Genomic DNA, 8746 nt, shown 5'->3' with positions numbered 1-8746 from the left:
TAGTGGTTTACCCCCACATATGGGGTATCAGCATACTCATGACAAATTGCACAATAACTTTTGGGGTCGTGTTACCCTTGGAAAAATAAAAATTGAGGGTGAAAAGATCATTTTTGTGGAAAAAATATGATTTTTTAATTGTACGGCTGTACGTTATAAACTTCTGCGAAGTTCTTGGGGGATCAAAGTTCTCCCCACACATCTAGATAAGTTCCTTGGGGGGTTTAGTTTCCAAAATGGTGTCATTTGTGGGGGTTTCCACTGTTTTGGCACATCAAGGGCTTTCCAAACGCGACATGGTGTCCGATCTCAATTCCAGCCAAAAAAGTCAAATGGCGCTGCTTCCCTTCCGAGCTCTGCCATGTGCCCAAATTGTCGTTTACACCCACATGTGGGGTATCAGCGTACTCAGGACAAATTGCACAATAACTTTTAGGGTCGTGTTACCCTTGGGAAAATAAATATTGGGGGTGAAAAGATCATTTTTGTGGAAAAAAATATGATTTTTTTAATTGTACGGCTGTACATTATAAACTTCTGTGAAGCCCTTGTGGGTTCAAAGTTCTCACCACATATCTAGATAAGTTTCTTGGGGGCTCTAGTTTCCAAAATGGGGTCACTTGTGGGGGGGTTTCCACTGTTTAGGCACATCAGGGGATCTCCAAACGTGACATGGCGTCCGATCTGAATGCCAGCCAATTTTGCATTGAAAAAGTCAAACGGCGCTCCTTCCCTTTTGAGCTCTGCCATGCGCCGAAACAGTGGTTCCCCCCACATATCAGGTATTAGCGTACTCAGGAGAAATTGCAAAATAACTTTTGCAGTCCAATTTCTCCTGTTACCCTTGGTAAAATAAAAAAAATTGGATCTGAAGTAATTTGTTTGTAAAAAAAAGTTAAATGTTCATTTTTTTAAATATTCAAAAAAATTCCTGTGAAGCACCTGAAGGATTAATAAACTTCTTGAATGTGGTTTTGAGCACCTTGAGGGGTGCAGTTTTTAGAATGGTGGGTATTTTCTATCATATAGACTCCTCAAAGTGACTTCAAATGTGATGTGGTCCGTAAAAATAAAATGGTGTTGCAAAAATGAGAAATCACTGGTCAACTTTTAACCCTTATAACTTCCTAACAAAAAAAAATTGTATTTCCAAAATTGTGCTGATGTAAAGTAAATATATGTGAAATGTTACTTATTAAGTTTTTTGTGTGCCATATCTCTGTGATTTAAGAGCATAAAAATTCAAAGTTGGAAAATTGCGAAATTTTCAAAATTTTCGCCAAATTTCCGTTTTTTTTTCACAAATAAACGCAAGTTATTTGAATGAAATTTTAAAAATAACATGAAGTACAAAATGTCATGAGAAAACACTGTCAGAATCACTGGGATCCATGGAAGCGTTTCAGAGTTATAACCTCAAAGGGACAGTGGTCAGAATTGTAAAAACTGGCCCTGTCATGAACGTGCAAACCACCCTTGGGGGTAAAGAGGTTAAAAAATCTGTGTACTATAAGTGACTTTACATTTACATTAACAAATTCTGCAGGGCAGCCGTGGATCTATCAGAAGATAGCACAAACAAACTACATATCATATGAGATACATCTCCCAGACCTTATGAGACTGGTGTGCTTACGTTGAAAATCTATATCAGAATGGCTGTATAATCCTTTTAAAATATATGAACTCTGCCATGGATTTTCAAAATACATACATTAGCCTTATTATGTCTAAGAGATTTAATAATCTTTGCAGTTTGTATTGTGAAATCTGGTGACAGATCCGCTTGAATTTTTTTCCTTATCTGATTGTAATATAATGTTAGGGAATTGTAAATGATTTTGCATATTGACAGCACTATTAATCTAGCATTGCTGTATACTATAAGTTATGGAAATGTATTGTGGTAATGAGATATATTAGGACACTAATGTGTTTTTATTATTAATAGTATTATTAAATTTGCATGCATCATAAAAGTGCTCATCTCATATTGCTGAAGTACATCACTCCCAATGTTTGTCTTGTTAAATAAACATTCATCAGTCTCTTGACATTGTAAAAGGTGTTAGAGCAGGTGCACAGGAAATTGTAGTCCTGCAAGCAACCCACAGAACCTACTCCCTGCCTTTACCACATCTTGGAGAATATAAAAACACTTGAAATAGAATCAGAAAGTTGATCTAAATGCATCATATTTGCACTTAAATGTCCCTTAGGCATCCAGATTTTTTCTAAAAATGCATACAATTTAGCAAATACTCTTTAAAAGAGATGATTTGTAATATAAACAACACAACAAGAAACATTAATAAAAGGTGCTAGATCCATCAGACAAAAAGCAAGCCTTCTGGATTTCGCCACTGACTAGATATGAACAAATATATTCAAGTGGAAACTTAATTGTGCTTTGAATCTAATATATACTTACCTTGCAATGTCTTCACATCCTGTTCCGTCCAGATGTGTCCGGATCCCAGAATTCCAAGCGGTGGAAGTTCACCGTCCGCCTTTTTGGGACATCCAAGTGATGGGTGTCTCAATATGGAAACTGCTGGTGGTACCAGCCTCTTGCGCGGTAACACCAGCGGAACACCGTCGCACCACACACACACACACACACACTGTATATGCCCTACGCACCACACACACATACACACACACAAACAAACACACACTGTATATGCCGTACGCACCAAACACACACACTGTATATGCCGTACACACCACACACACACACTGTATACACTGTACGCACCACACACACACACTGTATACGCTGTACGCACCACACACACCCACTGTATACGCTGTACGCACCACACACACACACAAACACACTGTATATGCCGTACGCACCACACACACACACTGTATATGCCGTACGCACCACACACACACACACTGTATACACCGTATGCAACCTCTTGCGCTGTACCATTAAAGCACCTTTGTCATAAATTTTCCCATGTTAATAAAATGTTACCTTTACCTACTTTGCTTTCATTTTAACACAGGGGGAGGGGTGAGTGCACATAGGAAAGAGGACACACAGGGAGGAGACAGCTCAAACGAGAGAACACATGAGGGAAGAAGACAACACAGTGGTGGAGAGAGAGAGAGCAGACAAGGGGGAGAGCACATGGGGTACACAGGTCAAAGAAGAGATGACATGAGAGGAGAAGACAGCAGATGGGGGAGGGAGAAAGCACACAGGTATGAGAGAGACAGAGCACAGGGGGGAGACAGCTCAAACGGGACCGCATATGAGGGGAGAACACAGCACAGGAAGGAGAGAGACAGCAGACAAGGGGGGCAGCATATGGGGTAGATAGGTCAAAGAACAGAGCACAGACGGGAGAATTCAGCACATGGGGAAAGAGAGAGTGGATAGGTGGGTGAGCACATGGGGGGAGATTCTCAACGCTGCAAAACCTGCCCCCATTGTGACATTACCACGCTCGATAGCATCGGGCCTCCATCTAGTATTACAATAATCCTCATTTGCTAAAAAAGTGATGTCAAAATGTTGGAAAATAAAAAAACCTTACCAATATATACTCGAGTATAAGCCGACCCGAGTATAAGCCAAAGCACCTAATTTTGCCATGGAAAACTGGGTAAGCCTATTGACTCAAGTATAAGCCGGGCATGCATTGTCCCCTCATCCCTGTCGTGGTATGCATGGCTCCCTCATCCTGTCCTGGTATGCATGGCTCCCCAATTCTGTCCTGGTATGCATGGCTCCCCCATTGCTGTCCTGGTATGCATGGCTCTTTATCTCCTATCCTTGTAGGAATGGTTCCTATTAGAAAAAAAACAAAAAACATCCTACTCAACTTCCACATGCCCTCGCAGCATCTCTTTGTCCCAGTGCCTTCGCAGCGTCTCTTTGATCCCGGCGCCGGCAGTTCTTCCTGTGCCAAGTGATTATGTGGCCCCGCTCATTAAGGCATTAAGGTAATGAATATTCCCTCCACGTCTGTGGGAGTGGAGAGGCGTGCATATTCATTACCTTAATGAATGGGGCCACATGATCACTAGGCACAGGAAAAGCTGCCGGCCCTGGGACCAACAAGTTGCTGCGAAGGCACCGGGACCAAGGGACCAACGAGATGCTGCGAGGGCATGCCGGAGGGTGAGTAGGATGCTTTCTGGAAGTCAGCGGCTGCGGGTGTCACTGTGCGCACTTATAAGAGAAATTTCTCTTTAGCAGCAGCACAGGCTTTAGCTGGCTCCTGTCTCTGTCACCCGCTGCCCCCTCCCCTGCCAGCTTTCTGGAAAAATTGACTCGTGTATAAGCTGAGGGGGCATTTTCAGCACAAAAAAAGTGCTGAGAAACACGGCTTATACACAAGTATATACGGTATGTTTCATCGTAATTCTCACCTCTCCAGACCCTCCGCTTCTCACCCTCACTTGTTTGGTTTTCGTCAAATTTTCACATTGCTGAGAGCACAGAAATGCCTGGACCTCTTAAAGAAAGGTTTTCAAGAAAAATATTACAATTACATGTTTTGTTATACACATTTATTTCCTTTGTGTGTATTTTTAATAACACCAAAAGAAAAGAAGGCAAATTGGACATAATATCACACTAAACCCCAAAAATGATGCTGACAAAATTGTTGGCACCCTCAACTTAAAATTTGGTTGCATACCCTTTGGAATAAATTACTGCTATCAACAAGCTTCTTAGAACTCTTACCTGGAAATTTGGACCACTCTTATTTTGCAAACTGCTCCAGGTCTCTCATACTTGAAGGGAGCTTTCCCCCAACAGTAATTTTAAGATGGTGTTCAATGGGATTTAGATCCTGGCTCATCGCTGTCCACATCAGAACTCTCCAGCGCTTTGTTTCCATCCATTTCTGGATGCTTCTTGAAATATGTTTGAGGCCAATGGAAGGCCCAAAACTGAGGAGGCAAACCGAGCTTCCAGACACTGGGCACTACATTGCGATCCAAGATCCATAGTTTCACACAAAACCTCAATAATGAGGCAGACAAAGTTATTAGCACCCTCAACTTAAGGCAATGAAAATTGAAAAAGTAGAGCATCCGCAACATGGGTTTTTTCAAATTAAAATCTTACTTTTATTGCAACATTAAAACACAGAATTAAAAAACTAGTAAAAAGGGGGGGAATCGGGGAAACACAGGTCTTAGCATTTTGAGCTCACTGGCTCTTAGTCATGACATCATGCGTGTCCAGTTCCAAACATTTGTAGAGAAGTAGGAGGAGGTGAATGGCAATGGGAAGGAAGTTGAATAAATCAACACGCTATTGTCACATGCCCGTCCTGAGTGACACGGCCAGCTGGCCGGTAACTGATAGGACAATTACACATGCCGCGTCCTGTTGTATGTGACGCGGCCCGCAGGCCGGTAACTAATATAATAAGACTAGGGAATAGGGAAAACCTGGGTAACAATAACAATGGTGGCCCTGCGATAGGGAACGGGTAAGTGTAGACCTCCTGCACTCCCCTCAGTCAGTGTCTCTACGCTCCTAACGTTCCCTAGGCCGGTTCCGCACCGGGGCGCCGATCAGGATACCTAAGACCCCTCGCTCGCCCTGCACCTAAACCCTCACTAGGGAATTGGTCGGTGCGGAAACTAATCCCACCACTGCGCTAAACACACATAAGGAAAAGCGACAATACAGGGGTACACCACTTAGCTTTGCTCTGTTGCTTACGATCCCAGCAACAGAGCCCACCACCTGCATGCATCTTTTCCTCCACCGTGTCCAACATCTGGGTGCACTGTCCAGCAACAGAGTCCAACACCTGAGTACAGCTGTCCAGCAACGGGGTTCAACACCTGAGTGCAGCTTCAGCCAAAGAGTCTGCCACTCCACCAAGCTTTGCAAGAATTCTTCACTGACACCATAGCTGCCACTCCACCTTGCTTTCCACAAACTCCTCGCTGACACCATAACTGCTACTCCAGGACTATGACTGAGTTGTCCTGGACTCTTCTCAGCACCATAGTGCAGCCTTGGAGCAAACAGAGTCCACACCTGCGTGCAGCTGTCCAGAAACAGAGTCCCACAAATGAGTCCAGCTTTTCTGCCAAAAAGTCCAGCATGCTTGAGTCCAGCTCTCAGCAACAACGTTCAGCAGTTTGAGTGCAGCTCTACACCATAGCTGCCACTCCACCAATCCATGCACAAACTCCTTGCTGACACCATAGCTGCGACTCCACCACGCCATGCCAGCCCTCCTTGCAGACACCATAGCTGCTACTCCAGGAATCTCACTGAGCTTCCCGTGACTCTCCTTTAGCTCCATCCTTCACCCAGGCTTGCTTGCAAATGAAGACCTTATCACCAACAGTGATTAACACACCTGATACTCTCTTATAGAGCTACCACACCTGTTACATAATTACGTGCACAAACTAAAGTAACCAAAGTGCAATGAACCTAATGGCCACTGTGGGAAAACTACAACTGAAACCACCACAGTGCAATGACCCTAATGGCCACCGGGGACAAAACCACCTTTGGCACATAGCCAAGGGAAAAAAAGGTTACTTTGTGCATTTAAACTGTCAGATCCAACCTGGATCATGACAGTACCCTCCCCTTAATGAGGGGCCTCTGGACCCTCAAGACCACTCCTCATCAGGGCACCACCTACAGCGGAGATGCCTAGATCCAGAGTTCACCCCTGCAACTACTTGCACCTCAGGTTTATGACAAACGCACCACTGGTATTGGCAAAGTATGTTCTGGAGGCACCACTCATCTCCAAAGCGTCGACCTGGGGAACGAGTTATGTATGTGTATGTTCAGTATGAGCTGGTAAGATTCTGCAACACACTTCCAAGATGTTTTTTGGTGGCCACCCATACATGCTCATTCACACACAGGTCCGGACCTGAACGTTTATTGCCACACATTCGTTTGTCATATTTCGGGGAACTCATTCTGGATCGACAACAGAGGCGTCCCCCTGTGTCACCACACTCACACCCCCGCTATTCACCACGGGCACACCATCCTCCAACCCTTACACTATGAGGTCGACCCCCAGGGTTGGCTAATGGCGAGGGTTGAGATTTGCCCCTACTCCCCGCAGCACACCTGCTGCTTACACCGTTGAGGGAGGGGCCTGGCATCTGGAGGAAAAATACACTCCCTGGTCGCCTTCCTTCAAACGACCAGGAGGGGCGGTACTTGGGTGGTATGGAAGATTTGGCGTAGACCCCACGGACTATCACACCAGTCTGCTCACTACAGGGATGCACCCCTTCACTTCAGGGAACCCGAGACAGCACCATGGGGACCAACTCCACCCCCCTGTCTGGGTACGTCCGCCTGTAAGAGCAAGTCCCGCTCCCCAGCAGCGACTCTAGGGGCTTTATTGCCAGCCGCTATTTGATTTCCTGGTTGAGCCAAACGGGAGGCCCCAGCCCCTGATAATTGCTGCTGAACTGCTTCACACCATGCAGCTCCTCACTCACCTCAGTGAGGCCCAGCAGCAAATACTCACAGGTCTGAACATGGCCTGAGGCTAACCAGAAAAAAAGTAAGGTTGGTGATAATGTCATGTGCCCCGTCCTGAGTGACACGGCCAGCAGGCCGGTAACTGATACAACAGGACGCGGCACGTGTAATTGTCCTATGTGACGTGGCCCGCAGGCCGGTAACTATTACAATAAGACAAAGAGAATAGGGAAAACCTGGGTAACAATAACAATGGTGGCCCTGCGATAGGGAACGGGGAAGTGGAGACCTTCTGCACTCCCCCGAGTCAGTGTCTCTACGCTCCTAACGCTCCCTAGGCCGGTTCCGCACCGGGTGCCGATCAGGATACCTAAGACCCCTCGCTCGCCCTGCACCTAAACCCTCACTAGGGAATTGGTCGGTGCGGAAACTAATCCCACCAATGCGCTAAACACACATAAGGAAAAGTGACAATACAGGGGAACACCACTTAGCTTTGCTCTGTTGCTTATGCTCCCAGCAATAGAGCCCACCACCTGCGTGCATCTTTTCCTCCACCGTGTCCAACATCTGGGTGCACTGTCCAGCAACGGAGTCCAACACCTGAGTGCAGCTGTCCAGCAACGGGGTTCAGCACCTGAGTGCAGCTTCAGCCAAAGAGTCTAGCAACTGAGTGTAGCTCTACACCATAGCTGCCACTCCACCAAGCTTTGCAAGAATTCTTCACTGACACCATAGCTGCCACTCCACCATGCTTTCCACGAACTCCTCGCAGACACCATAACTGCTACTCCAGGACTATGAATGAGTTGTTCTGGACTCTTCTCAGCACCATAGTGCAGCCTTGGAGCAAACAGAGTCCACACCTGCGTGCAGCTGTCCAGAAAAAGAGTCCTGCAAATGAGTCCAGCTTTTCTGCCAAAAAGTCCAGCATGCTTGAGTCCAGCTCTCAGCAACAACCTCCAGCATTTTGAGTGCAGCTCTACACCATAGCTGCCACTCCACCAATCCATGCACGAACTCCTTGCTGACACCATAGCTGCGACTCCACCATGCCATGCCAGCCCTCCTTGCAGACACCATAGCTGCTACTCCAGGAATCTCACTGAGCTGCCCGTGACTCTCCTTTAGCTCCATCCTTCACCCAGGCTCGCTTGCAAATGAAGACCTTATCACCAACAGTGATTAACACACCTGATACTCTCTTAAAGAGCTACCACACCTGTTACATAATTACGTGCACAAACTAAAGTAAACAAAGTGCAATGACCCTAATGGCCACTGGGGGAA

The sequence above is a fragment of the Dendrobates tinctorius genome, unplaced genomic scaffold, assembly GCF_039654945.1.
Source record: "Dendrobates tinctorius isolate UK_male_01 unplaced genomic scaffold, ASM3965494v1 ptg000105l, whole genome shotgun sequence".
NCBI classification, from domain to species: Eukaryota; Metazoa; Chordata; class Amphibia; order Anura; family Dendrobatidae; genus Dendrobates; species Dendrobates tinctorius.
This window is presented reverse-complemented; position numbering follows the sequence as displayed.